This window comes from Halyomorpha halys, unplaced genomic scaffold (assembly GCF_000696795.3).
Source record: "Halyomorpha halys isolate HHAL.00 unplaced genomic scaffold, Hhal_1.1 Scaffold1644.1, whole genome shotgun sequence".
Taxonomy (NCBI): domain Eukaryota; kingdom Metazoa; phylum Arthropoda; class Insecta; order Hemiptera; family Pentatomidae; genus Halyomorpha; species Halyomorpha halys.
Genome location: NW_027112225.1, coordinates 37,472 through 52,560, shown reverse-complemented (window position 1 = coordinate 52,560; position 15,089 = coordinate 37,472). Strand labels below are relative to the sequence as shown.

The 15,089-nt window shown below is 30.9% G+C and overlaps 1 long non-coding RNA gene and 1 other non-coding gene across 2 annotated transcripts in view; one reads left to right on the top strand and one right to left on the bottom strand.

The window, feature by feature from the left end:
• The window catches only part of LOC136796445 (uncharacterized), a 17,240-nt gene extending 6,197 nt beyond the window's left edge, over nucleotides 1–11,043 (bottom strand). Inside the window, exon 1 of the long non-coding RNA XR_010844169.1 lies at nucleotides 10,879–11,043. This is a non-coding gene — a long non-coding RNA (uncharacterized lncRNA). The remainder of the gene's footprint in view (nucleotides 1–10,878) is intronic.
• A 311-nt stretch (nucleotides 11,044–11,354) lies between these two features.
• LOC112210740 (U6 spliceosomal RNA) lies at nucleotides 11,355–11,459 on the top strand. The gene has a single exon (XR_002945284.1). It is a non-coding gene; the product is annotated as a U6 spliceosomal RNA (small nuclear RNA).
• Nucleotides 11,460–15,089: the final 3,630 nt, after the last annotated feature.

Sequence of the window (15,089 nt, the reverse complement as noted above, 5' to 3'; positions counted from 1 at the left end):
TCCCGATGGTCCGTAACTTATATATATATATAAGTTATGGTTGGGCAAGCCCTGTATACAACACTAATCCTAACTCCTCATGTAAATAAACCTCAATAATGTCTATAGCATCACAGAGATAATAAACCAGTATCTTTCTAGTAAGCGTGCAGTTTAATTCTGTTCCCTCTTTCTCTCTTTCTTCAAGCTATTCAGTCTAAGTGCTCGTAAGTTATATATATATATAAAATATACTTAATTACACCATGCTGTATATGTGTAGTAAGGCAGGGTTTAAGAAAATATTATTATTATATGTATTACTTATTTCAGTGATGTTTCGGCTTTTTTTTTAACTTTGGCCATTTTAAAGCTTCTTTTCAACCGTATTAATCGATAGTATAAATCAGAGCACCCAAATATTTTACACTGCTTGAAAACATTTGGCCTATTTCTGACTTGTATTATTGTTACCACCTTCCCTACATAAATTCGTCCCTGTTCTAAATACAGAGCATATTGAACATCACAAAAGCATTTGTGCAACATCCTGACATATTTCGCCTTTATTTTTTAAGTTTCTAGAATAAGTGAGAAGAGAATGGGAAACTGCTCTCCATTCTGGAGTTGTATGTCCTTCTCCACACCCATGACACCTTGAAGTGTACATATATTAAGTTTTTCCCTCGTTAATTAGCCGACCGCACTTTTTCTTACTTCAGATTTCCTAGTGCTCCTTCCAGTACGCTGTCCTTGGTCACGCTATTACTAAGTCATCACTTGAGCAATTATCGCTCATGAAAAGTAGTAACATCAAGATATTCTCTGATTGCACGTACAACGCTTTCTTAAACGATAGTTATAATTGAACTAAGGGATTCCACACTACATAGTGGGATCTGTTGATGTTGCTTTAGTATGATACACCTGCCTTACAATTTCCTTGTACGTTAGCTAAATATGAATTACATCAAGTTAGCTTAACCAGAGTCTTAACAGTAATAAGTAGACAGAAACCTTAAAGTATTAATTCTTCATAATCCTTTAAACTAAAAATATGATGCATTAGAAGTGTTTAGTAACAAATAACGGATATTATCGTCAAGTATTTTTTCAATATGATTAAGAATAGAAAAAAATATTACACGTACCACCCACTCACTAGCTTATTGATAACTGTATTTCAAAAACGAAAATAAATATGAAGTTAAAAATTTTAACTGTGGTTCTCCTTATGCTGTATATGTGTAGTAAGGCAGGGTTTAAGAAAATATTGAACTCTATGCATTTTAAAATAAGAAAACAAATATTTCTTACACCCAAGAAAAAAAATAATTTTTCGAATAATTCGAAAATTATACGTGATGTTTGCTTATGCATAAAGATATTGAATTCTGAAATACTTCTAATAACACTGCTACCATTAACACCATATTATCACTAACACGCTATCAGTATTATTTTAACAGTTTGACAGTATGTTTACTGTTTATATGTTCCAGTCAGTAATATTCTTGCGTTAGTCGAGAGAGTATGATTCGTAATCTAGTATGAACTCGTCAACTAAAATGGATTGATGGCTTCCACGGGCATACTGTATGCTTAATTTCTCTTAGTTTGTTTTCTGTAATGTTGGTCCAATCTACCATTTTTTTGTTTTTTTATATAATCGCGTTGTTATCAGTACTGAATGATGATTGTGGGGTGATATCTAAGCACTCATATGGCGAGATCAATAATCGTCTTTTGTCGCTCTGTCAATTTTATAATTTTCGAAATATTCTTATTCAGCATCCAGATAACAAAAATTGTTTGTGTCAGTTAAATTTAGCTAAAAAATTCGTTTGGAATATGATTAATGCAATGGATAGTGTTAATAATTTTTTTAATAACGACAATAAACTCAAAGAGTCTATGGAAACAGGATGTTTTATTCGCTCTACCTTAGAGCGCTTTTTTATAGCTCAAGGTAAATTGCTGTCAATTCTGCAGTACTCTTCCAGGGCCCTGTTTCATAATAAAGTAAAAACTAATACTATTAGTCTTGTAGATTTATCTTAGTTCAATTACACTGACTTGTACAATAGTAACTTGTACTTTAGTATTTTTTAATGCCTGTAATACCACTAACAGTCATCCATATCATGAAAAAATAAGTATTAGTATTGTTACCACACTAGTTTCTACACTTGTACTATGAACTAATACTATTAGCTTTCATTATGAAACAGGGCCCAGAGGGTATTATCCACCATCTATTTACTTTTGGATTCACCGTTGTATACTAGAGAATATCCTCTGTATCTATCTAAACATTAGTCAAAATATTGTAATTTGATACAATAGTGAAAAACGTTGTAACAAGATTGATATTGACAACATTGATATTGAGAATGTGCCACGGTGAAATTTTTAAGTACGAATGTTGGGAAAAAATACGCAGATTACTTTAGGTACTATTATTCTCTTTTTCGATGAATATTTCTGAAATAATGGGTTTTTAACCCAGGAAGAGCTTTGATCTTGAACATTTGTTTCAGGATTAATATATGTCGCCTATATTACAACCGTGGTTCCCTAACTTCGACACATAAGCTGTCTATCAGTCTTGTTGTGCTCGTTAAATAGTGATGTACGATGATACTCTCCAATAATTCTTGCTGTGGGTGAGGCGGAAGAATATGTTTCCGTAGTGCAGAAGAGATCGCTCAAAAGCTCTATAAAACATTAGAAAGCTTTTCGTATCAGCTTCCCACTAGAAATATTAAGGACTTTCGGCAGATTCTATGTTTGTATGCATTTGTCAAACAGATGTTTAAGGTGAGGGCTGTTTGTTTCATAGATGAACGGTTTCTGAATGTCTCGTGCAAAAATCCAGAATGTAATACTACAATATAGAATATAAATAATTACTATACTAATTTTTAGTACATTTATTATTTACTACTCATTCCCAAAATTAATACATTAATTTTCTAAAATGGCCTAATCATACTTAAAAAAGGCAGAACGGTCAATGTGTTGATAAGATCATATGGCTTCTGTAGACGACCAGTACATTAAATCCCATGACTGTGTTCTTGTAAAACATAAAATGTTGTTGAAAAATATAAATATTAAGGTGTTACTGTGGATAATGCTTTTTCTTGGAAACTCCACACAGTTGATGTCTTAAAGAGATTAAAGAGTGCTCATACAAAATGTATTACTTCAAATTTATATTTAAAAGAGAAACCTTAATAATGGGTTACAGAGCATTATTTGAATCAATATTGAGGTATAGGATAGAATGCTATAGTGCCAGGATGATAGTCACATATCAAAACTTGCAAATATAAAGTATCTTTAACAATCGATAACGAAACGCAGTAATAAATCAGAAAATTTTAAAATTGTGCCACTTTACCACCTGAGATATTTTACTTTTCCAAATTATCCTAAAATTTACAAATAGTAATTTATTTATAAAAGAAAACAGATATTTAAAAAAATATTAGGAAAAAACTGATTTATCGAACCACTATATAAAAACAGATTAGGGAAGCATACTTCAAACTATTTAGCATCATATATATGTTAAATCGCTTACCAGAAGAACTTATAAATATATCAATAACAAGAAAATCTAAAGAAGAAATATTTAACTGAGTACTTTCTTATATTTATTACTCTCAATAACTGATTTTTATTCACCAAATGACTAAATTTGCATGTATTTTTTCTTAACTCCTATTATACAACTTTTAACTGTAGTTATATACATTCTTATATATTATATAAAGTCTTATATTATTTATTTTGCATTTTTCAGTTCAACTTTTGTTTTAATCCTCATTTCTTTTTAGTATTCTCTATGCTAGATATCGCGTTACGTATTATATATATTATGTTGTATAATATTTTATATTTTCTTCTTTTTTATTTTCTATTCTTAAATTTAACCAAGTTCAATCCATACTTATAATGAATTCATTAGCTCATTATTATTAATTTATTAATTCTAAATTCGCTTCATTATTATTCACTTTATATATTCTTTCATTATTTTTTTTTTATTTTAGTATTTTGAATTTAGTAGTATATTATTGATTGAATTATTAGTTTATTGCTAGGAATTATTTCATTTTGTACTGTTCTAGTTTGTAAATCCAAGCCTCCACAGCGTCCTAATAATCAACAATGTAACTAACTCATATTCCAGTATGTTTATTACATTTGTATGTTATTTTGGCACCGACCGATAGATGTTATCTGGTCGGACCATATTAGATATACTTTTCTGTTTATTATGTTCTTCTCAGTTAATATACGATGATTGAAGTGTCATTTTCTGTCATTTACATCGACAGTTATTCATTTATGTAAGCATTAAGTTTGGCACATAAATTCACCGTTTAATTTCATGACATTAATGAAATAAATCGCCTGTGTTGATATCCTGGATGAAGAATACGTGCAGAAACTCTCTTTATCGTGTCTGAATATAAAACTTCTGACTTAGACAAATATTGTTCAAAGATGCATTAGTCTAACTGCCAGATTCTGATCCTCAATAATTTTAAAACATTAATGAACTTACACTTTGTTAAAAAAAAAAAAAAAATGGAATCATATTTTTTAACTGAAATAACCGAAATTGCAGCTGTATGGTTCCAGAAGTAAAGGAAATAAAAAAATTTCTCATCTTAAACACTTGGAATAAAATCGTACTTAAACCTCATTAAAAATTGGTAAACAAATCTGTGGACAAGTAAGTCGGAACAAATAATCTTTGAATACAGTATAAAATGCTTAGTTCAAGTAAAACTCTGCTACCATATTTAGTTTTTACTATAACATCCTTTTATGCCTAAGTAAATATACTAGTTAACGGTTATTTGAAAGAGATAAGGGTATTTTATCCTTCTACCAAATGTGGTTTGGGATAACTACCAAATATTTATACCGTTTAAAGACAATTCTTGGCAGGTGCCAAGGCAACCAAGAACGGGAATGTAGTGAATTATAAGAGTATAATTAAAGTAATTATACACTGTAGGTATCGTGCACTAGATTAAGGCTAAGATACTTTCCTCAAGGAATGAAAACATACAAGTACTCCCCTACTTTGATCCGGAGAGCTGGAAACTATCCCACTGACCTCTTAGTGGACTATGTTTTCTATCTTACACAAAGCTCAACCATCTCAGTGAGTTATATTCTGAATACAAAGTCCTGGATTCAACACGAAACAAACTGATATCCTACATAGATTAAATACTGGTTATTCTCTTGTTTAGGATAAATAAAAAATGTGAAAAGTATACTTTTAACGAAATATAAAAGAAAAAAGGCCACCTCTATGATCTCTGATTTCTTTTTTCATGAGCAACAGGTTACAGCAGTTTGACAAACAAATTTTCTTTTAAATTCCATTTACCTAAACTGAGTGTGACTCATAAATTTTATGTGATTTCGTCCTTTAGTTTTGCTCTGGGCAAACGTATTTACCTGAGCAACTTATATTTTAAAAACGCTTCTCAAATTTGGATGAAAGTCAGGGATAAGTGTTAAATGGGCCTAGTATTATTAATTTCTTCAGGTCTTTTCAAATGATTTTTTTTTTAAATAATTTATTTATTGTTATTTACAATTGTATACAAATATTTACGACATGTAAATTTGCTGTAAGTGATATAATGACATGATACAAACATGTGGAGCATCTACCCATTGATAGAACTCCAATAATATTTCTAGAGGAGAACATCTCGAAGTTATCTTCTAGAGCACCAAAGCTCAACTTCCTATGTCCAGACAGGCCTTATAATAGTCATGTAGATCAGTTTTTGTAATGGATTGGAAGTATAGACCGTTTATCTAGTAAATGTTGTAATAGTCGGAATTGAGGAGCAGATTCCTGTATTTTCAGTCTTGTATAAGGGTTCTTCGTCAGCAATTTTGCCAAATGTAGTCCTATGTAACGGATCTATTCAACAGGAATAAGTGGGGTATTATTAAAGGATGCTGTGGGATGGAAGGTACGACGAAGGGTAAATGTGATTTATTGAAATTTATTTTAATCTTCCAGTTTTGGTACCATTCTACAAGGGTGGTGGTGATTTGGGATTGGAAGGTTTGGGATACAATGGAAGGGTCCTTATTCATTGACAAAAGACATGTGTCATCAGCATACGTGGTGAGGATAGTGTTACGACGGGTTGGGATGTCAGCTGTAAAAACTGTATGAAGGATAGGATCAAGAATACTACCCTGAGGTACACCAGCAGACTGGGGAAATATAGATAACCTAATCCCCCCCCTAAAAATTGTGATTTATTTGAAATAATCTGTCGAAGAGATAAGAACGGATATGAGAAAATATGTAGTGGGTAGAAAGTTACGGACCTAGTGTTGTCTTGGGTGCCAGACTAGATCAAAAGCCTGTTCTACATCAAGAAAGACTCCCGAGCTATACATTCTTCTCTCCAATGAAGACGGAGCAACATCAACCACACGATGACATTGCTGGATAATGGAGTGGAATGTTCGGAATTCAAACTGGTGATCTGGGATTAAGTGGTTGGAATCAAGGATGGTATTTCAAGATGAGTTTCTTAAGGATTTTGCCTATGATAGGTAACTGAGAAATTGGACGGAAGGAGGATGGGTATTTTGGCGGCTTTTGAGGTTTGGCAATCATTTTGATTATGGATAATTTCCATGGGTCAGAAAAATATGTGAATCTGAATACGCATTGTAGATGTAGGTGAGGAATATCATTGGAATATAAGACGAAATGCTTTAGGTGGCAGGGTCATAAAAAATACTGATTTTCAATAACTTTTATTCATGTCTATAATTTTTCTTAATATACTTTTTTCATGATAAAGTTTCTCTCTCTTACTTTTCTTTTTTTCTACCTCCCCTACACCGTACGTATTATTTATTTCATATCAGAAAGAGACTTTCTGATATGAAATAAATAATATTGATAAATAAGAATAATATTGGCAGAAATAAATATTACTGATTCTATTAAATGATTTTTTATTCACAAAAAATTAAATAACATAATATGGATTTAAGTAAAGTTGGTCAACAAAAATTCTTTTTTGGAAAATGCAAATTATATTTGTTTTTAACGTCCTCTCGAACAGAAAAAGAATTTAAAAATTAAAAATTTTAACCTTGATTAATTTGGAGATTTTTTCTTTTATTCCGGTGCCCATTTTTCGAAAATTCGTATCTAAGAGTTTCTTGAGTTGCTAAAAATAAACATCTAATTTGTTTCAGTCCTAAAAAATCTTTTACCACACTTTGATAGGTTAGTCAGTCTGAATCGTTTCAATAACTGTATTGAAGTACTGACTTATATTGGAAGTACAGTAAGGGTTACTATATAAAAACTATTCACATTTTATGAAATAATTTATGTGTGAAAATAACATAGATAATCACATTATTTAAAATAATAATGAAAATCACCTATGTCGGACCAGTATTAACGATTATACAGCGAAATTATCTGTTACCATTTATGGTACTATAGTTACCGGCTTATCACTTCATATATCTATTAATTGATATCAAAGTTTCAATTAGAGTATATATGTCTTTAAATATAGCAATAGCGAAGCATTACGGGGTCTGCTAGTGTTTGTTAAAAAAATTGAAATCTCGTCATTGTCCGACTTTGTTTTTGCATTTTGCTTTACCAAGTTCAATTTAAAGCATATTGAAGACAAAAAAAAAAAAAAAAAACAGAGAAAAAAACAATAAATAAACACATTACATTTTCATGTTTTTATCGGCAATCCGATTTTTAAAACTTGTTAAAATTAATAAGAAACTAATTTAAGGTCTGTAATTAATTACTAAGTAATTTTCTACTGGTAAACATAGCAGGGTCCAAAACCGTTATTAATTTATGAACTTCACAATAACATTCATTGCATGGCTTATTGCATTTATCTCCATATCGAGGAGAACACTTAAAGTTACATTAAACGGAAACGCTGATGCTTTTTTATGATATTGCTGTAATATAACCTATTCCTGTTATATCTTTGATTTTCTAGAAAATATCTTATAATATTAATATGTAATATAATACGAACCTTTTAGAAAAGAATTTAGAAAATTGAAATATATTTTAGCTAGTAGAACGTTATCCTTTGTGTTGTGTTAGTAATGGGAATACTAAACGTCTGACAGATAAAGCAACTGAACTGAGAGATTATGCAATGCGTTTCACAAGAAAATTCAATAAATGAAGGGGGAGTAGAATTTAGTGCCACTAACCTCACCTTCTAATCATATTGAGATTTGATCTTTTTGAAAGAATTTTCCAAGAAAAGCATGTTTTTCCTACAAAGATCAGAATGTCTTTACTTTTTTCACCATTTCCCGAACCTACGACGAATTTCCTATAAGATATCAACTAATTTGTAAGCAAATAAACTTTATTAGGCGAGTGTAGCAGGAAATGTAAACAGTAAATGAAAACAGTAAACAAGTAAAAATTAATTACTTTAGAAAATACCTGGTTGAATCACAGGCATCTAACATCAATGAATTTTTTATTTACGATCTTGGGGGCTTTAATAAGTTTCTTCATTTCCTCAAATTTCTAGCCATATACAATATCTTAGGAAGTAATTTAGATTGTTCTATTTCGAAGAATTATTGACATTAGCGTATAAATAAATATTAGATGCGTACAATAATACGACTATTTAATATATATATATTTTTTTTTGGCGTACCTAGATTTTTTTATTGAAATTTGGATTGAGACAGAAAGGTGAGGTTGGTGATACTGGACCTTCTAGGTAAAGCAAACTCACTCTTAATTCTTGACAGCTAATAGACAGGTAAATAATTTAATTTATTATTTTAATTTTAGATTGTTTTGTAATATAATAATCTGCATCTACCCACGCGAGCCATTAGCGGATACAGTTCATCTTAAAGCAGGTATGTGATTAAGATACATTTATCAAGGTAAAAACTGTTATTGACCTCATTAAATTTAATTAATTAATGTTATCGAGACTAATTAGTAAAATTATAATCATATTAATACTTTCCTGTGCAATTTTTATCGAGACAGGTTTCCCTCAGTAACCATAAATGGGGAAACTATTACGGAACCTCTTTAGGACATGTCGGGTAAGTGACGGTTAGGATAGAGTTATTTAAAACTAAAATATTTAGTTAATATTAGAAAGCAAAGGGAAAAAAAATAAATACCAGGAAGATTGAAACAGACAGAATCATTGAAAGGGAAAATAAAAAAAATTGAAATTCGAATTGAATTGAAAATCGAATTAAAATATATACATTCCTGTTCAATCTACATTTTCTAGGTAGATTTTTAAAAATCTATACAATTTTAAATAAAGTTTCAATTTATAATATAATTGTAAACACACATTAAAGAAGAAAATATTGACAAGGGGCGGAGACTTTTTAGGACCCTTAGTAATTTTAACTTCATAGCTATTGTTTTTTTTTACAGATACAATGATGTAATCAACATCACCAAACGCCGCTTGATATGAGTATATGTTTTTAAATTCATAAAAGGAAATTCACGTATGGAGACCCATACAACCTGTACCATATTTATGAGATGTACAAAGCTAACGGCCATCTTTGCTAATAATGACCCGATTGTCTAGAGTTGAGACTGAAAAGACTCATGAATTGCTTCAAAAAATTCTCCCGTTGATATGTTTTATGTCTCTCGTTGAAATGCCGACTGGAAGTGTTAATAAACAAGGTCTTAATGTTATTTTAATCTGCATACTGAAACTTTCTAAATGTTTTCAAGACATTATCCTTAATGCTAAACCATACATTTATTCTTAGGGGACATTATTCCTAGAATAAAATATTTTTTTTATTTCATTGCTTGTTTTATTTTGTAGAAATATTAATTATTTTTTTAAAGGAGATGAGTTGTCGTATTATTCGAAAAACTATTTATTTTATTTTTACAGCAAGTTAGTAAGTTAGTGATAGTTCTAACGACAGACAGATGGGTTCTATTCACTGAATGTTGATATTTTCCCAGCGTTGGTTTTCACTGGGTGTTTACAGTGCCATGTGGTTTAACTTTGACGGTAAATATAGGGTGATTAAAACGTAGTTGTTGTTTACACTTCTGTATTTTGTAACTTCCTTTGGTGTGATTAAACGGGATCTACAACTACTCCATTAGTTGTATCTAGGATTTTCCAAAAGGGTAGTTATAACTTCATTTTTAATGTAATAAACTAGAACATATAACTAACAACTACCTATGTATAGGTAAAATTTCATTTTTTGAAGTCTGAGAAGGAGGAACTCCACTTTTATCAGTCGCAATTAAGATAGCAATGATTATGCGTGTAAGAGAAATAAGTCATGGGCGAAAGAAGAGATTCAAGGAGGCGCAAGAAAGCTGTTGTATTTTGAAAATGATTTTTTAATAAACATTGAGTTCTAAAACGATATTATTCCTTATACTTGTTCGAAAATAACCAAACACTGTTTATAACAAAGAATTTTTAAAATTTAATTTTCTATAGGAGAACGTTATCTTGATAATTTCAGGAGTAAGTTAAAAATTAAGCAACACCCTCAAAAGAGAGATCAATTGTCACCTAAAACCAAATAAAAATTTCAAAAACAATAGAGGTGAAAGTCTGCTTTGACATGATCTCTGGATCATATGAGCCGTTTATTTTGAAGGTGGTATAAGTCCATTTATATTTAAGTTGAGATGTTTAAGGGTATGTGTTTCAATGCAATTATCAATATACGTACAGCATACTAATGAGACATACAGCTTAAGTGTATCTAAAGGTGTTAAATTTAAAGTTCCTATTAAAATAATGGCAATTATTAAGTGAATAATATTCGTTTTCTTACCAAAAATGGAGTTTCAAAATTAAGATCCAAATTCGTTATAAAATTTGAAGGAACCCAAGTCCAATCAATATAATTTCAAATGATTCAAATTAAACAAAAACAGTACTCATTTTACATATCTTTAAAACACTTAAAAAACATAATCTATGCAATTCAAAATATTTGTTCGCTACATAACATACAAAATTACAAAACAATTTACTACTCATCTACATTGTGTGTGTGAAGAGATTTGAAGAAATCATATGATATTCCAGTGTTATATATCGTAATAGGTTATTAAGTCCTTGAATTTTGCTGTTGTTATTTGTCTGATATTTTTATACAGTGATGTCAGTATAATACATTCGAACTGTCTTGGTCTACCCAACGTGGTGATAAACTTAGGACTTAACAATTTTCATTCTCATTCATTGATGTCTTTTAGAAAATTGTATAGGGTTCATTTCTGACAATTCGCATCCAATATATTTTTAATTCGCTTCGGCGGTACATATACTAAAATTGGAACGATACAGAGAAGATTAGCATGGCCCCTGTGCAAGGATGACAGGAAAAATCGGGAAGCGTTCCACATTTGTAATAAAGCAGGGGCGTCAGTGCCAGCGTGGCAAAGCGCCTGTCTTCTAATCCAAAGGTTAGTTCAAAATTCACTCACAGGCTCCCCTCCCCCCCCCCGGGCATTTGTGGGGCCCGTTAGCTTATGGGTGATACTCACAAAAAATAGGCGTAGGAGTGACGAACCTGCCCTATGAAAAAAAACGCCAGGAAACGCGCAATAAATACATTGCGCGTTTCCTGGCGTTTCTTAGTGCATCGCGCGAAGCCTCCATGGTCTGTTGCGCCAATAATAAAAATAATAATATTTTTAATCAGTTTATTGATTCTCCGTTAGAATTCTTTATCCTTTTAAAAATTGCATCTTCTAATAATTTTGTTCATAGATCGGATCATATATCGTGTGACATCCTGCAAAAATGATCATCAAGTTACACATTGTACAATATCAAAAATCAAAAATTAGGAAGTGCTTAAAATATATTTTCAGCTTATGGTGTTTCAAAACGTTCACGCAATCTCACTTTTTTATTTGAACCATAAAACTTGAAAATCGGTGCTTGCTTACAGACAGGCTAAACACATTACTACCTAATGGTTTCTTCCTTGTGGTTAACCGTAGTCTGGTAAAAACAAATAACTTTGAATATAATTGTAAATAATTCCTATTAGAAGAACTTTAATCAGAAATGGCAGCACACAAAAGTACACAAAATGATTCTAAAAAATAACAAACCTTAAATCCATATTACAGAATGAGAAAGTGAAAATTCTATTATTTAATTTTATAAATTGAGTTATTAAAAAAAGAATAATTTGAGGCATTATAATGAATTAATAAAAAAAGATTTTTATCTCAGTAGGTCTCATCAGTCACTAATGAATTATCGAATTTCGAGAATGATCTAGTCAAACTGGTTTTATTAATGTTTTCTTGTCATCAAATTTTATTTTCACGCTTCCGAGATCATACTCTTCTGCATCAATTTAATAGCGTTTAATGGTGTTCTAAATATAAATACTATGTCATAAAATCTCATCATATTTTAATACTTATGTATCGCATAGTTTTTATTTCTTTGTTAACTTAGAATCTTGCGAAAACGTTATTGGTGGAATAAGAATACGAGTTGAAGTTGAGATTGATTTACCGTTGAATATTGAAATATGTTTGTTTTACCTCTTGATCCCTACCTCTTTGTGGTTTGTTACAAGGGCACATATTCCTTATTATATGACTAATGACAGCTATTCTAATTTGACCACAATCGTTAGTAAAGGTAGGCTGGGCGGTCATCTGGTTTGATTCCAAAGAGGAAGTTGCGTTCTTGGATTTATTCCTACTAGTTGGAGGACACTCCATTATCCTTTATTATCTACATCCATTATTTTCGATGAACGTTCTCAAAATAGTTGTTGAAAGTTATTTCAAAGTTATTATCAATTCATCATATAGTTACGTAGTTGGCAATTTGTATATCCGTATATCTATTTGTACTTCATTATCTGGTTAGCTAGTTTGTTTATATTGAATCTATTGAATATTGAAATTTAATAATTTTGGAATGTTATAGTCAAAATATATATATACATATTATATGAGTTCGGAAACTCATGGATAAAGGAGTAGGAAATATGCAGTATTTTCTTCTTTGCCACCATGACGTTCTAAACTTGATATCTTCAACTTCAACTACACATTTCAGTCAGTCTAAAATTGATCAAAGTCTAAAAAGTGATAAAGAAAATAGAGATATGTATCTTACATCTCATAGTAAATTAAAAAAAATATCTTTTCCATGTAATTAATTATTTCTTTTGGGAGAAACAACGAATGTTTTTTTTATAATTTACACATTTTTTTCTACTATGTCGTCTTATTTGTGAAAACCTAATCAATACATCGAATCTGGTAGAGAGTGCATTTTTCAACACGTTTAGGATCAACCTGCAACCTAACCGAATTTTAAAATTTAGGTTCTATTGGAAAGAAGAGTTCTTTCTCATTCCGATTATAACAGCAAAGTATACATTTACTTTAGACACTCACTGGAACTCTTTTAAAATATTGTAAATACATATCGTGTTATATCTGATTTTTTTTTAAATATTTATTTATTGCTATTTACAACTGTACATTATAATACATTTAGTAAATCTGATCTAAGTTCAATTGAAGTACGATTGGTTTTCGATGAAACTTCACGGAGATACATTCATAAGGGTCTCAACAAGATAAAAAAAAATATTAGTGGCGTTGATAATTACACATTTTTGTAGGATGTTGAGGCTAGGATAATTTGCTTGCAAAGGGTTACTTTCGCGAGTCTAACAACACCAATCTCCCAAAGTGTTATTAGTTGTTTCTTGTTAAATGAACATTATAATTTATGAATTTTTTTTTTTAATATTCATTTATTGCTATTTACAACTGTACATTATAATACATTTAGTGAATCTGATCTAAGTTAAATTGGAGTGTTACAGGCGGGTAGAGAAACCACCCATTGTAGCGCTCTAATGACATTTTACATTAGCTGGTCTCGTGGCCATCTTCTTTTCAGGCATCTCGGAGGATTGTCAGGAATGGAAGAGGATGCAAGATTAGAAACTAGGGGGATTGAGTGGTTAGGGAGTATCTGAAATTAAAATTAATTCAGTTGATTCAGACTAATACCATTTGGTATATTTTATCATCATTCTGATACCCTCAACATTTGAAGAATTGTTGAATAACATACATGTTTCTACTATGAAATTTTTTCTATAATTCTTTAGACAACAAATTGGTATACCTAGGGAGGGTTGGACGAGTAAATGGCCAAATAGTTGAAATGTTTTACATGCTATTGATCATTTGGAAAGGTCTCACCTTAGTAAAATCGAACTAGTGTATTGCATCCTTAGCGGGTTGACCCATATCTCACGGCGGCTCCTCACAGTGAAAACGCGACCTAGCCACTCTTGTTAGAACAATGGTTCCCAACCCATATAAATTCTGTGTAGTATTGAGCCCTATAATGAGAAATGCACAATCTTCACTTCTACTCCTGACGTGGGACACAAAAAATGTTAGTCCTAAAAAGAGAACCGATTTGAGTCACCATAGTAGTTACTTTACCTGTCAGTTTTTCAACTAGCACCCAAACATTAAGAATGGTTAACAAATGATATTTTAGATTTATACTTAAATGAAAAAAAATCTGTTCCGTTCAAGTTTAGACATTATATAATCACCATACATGTTTTTTTTATATCACTGTGACATAAGAACCGAGTCCCGAATCAGACCTCCTTCACCTTGGAAATTGGAGAAGGCCTATTACCTGGATTAGATAATAGGCCCAGCGACAGTGCAACTTAATAGCTTGCCCACAAATGAGGGTCATTTCGTACGCCTTTCCCAACAAAACAAGCAAAATCCAATAGTGGAATTTTAAATTAAACCGTTGATTGCTGATGCAGCAAGTTCAATGCTATAAAAAAACCGTTACTGGAAAGAAATTAGGAAAAAAACGTTGTATTAATATGGCTTATGTTATTATTTTAATAGTTATTAATTGGGAAACTACCCTGTTTATACACGTTAACTGCACAGGTTGGCAACCAATAATTGCATTTGAAAACTTCAGCAAATCTATAATGCCCTGATG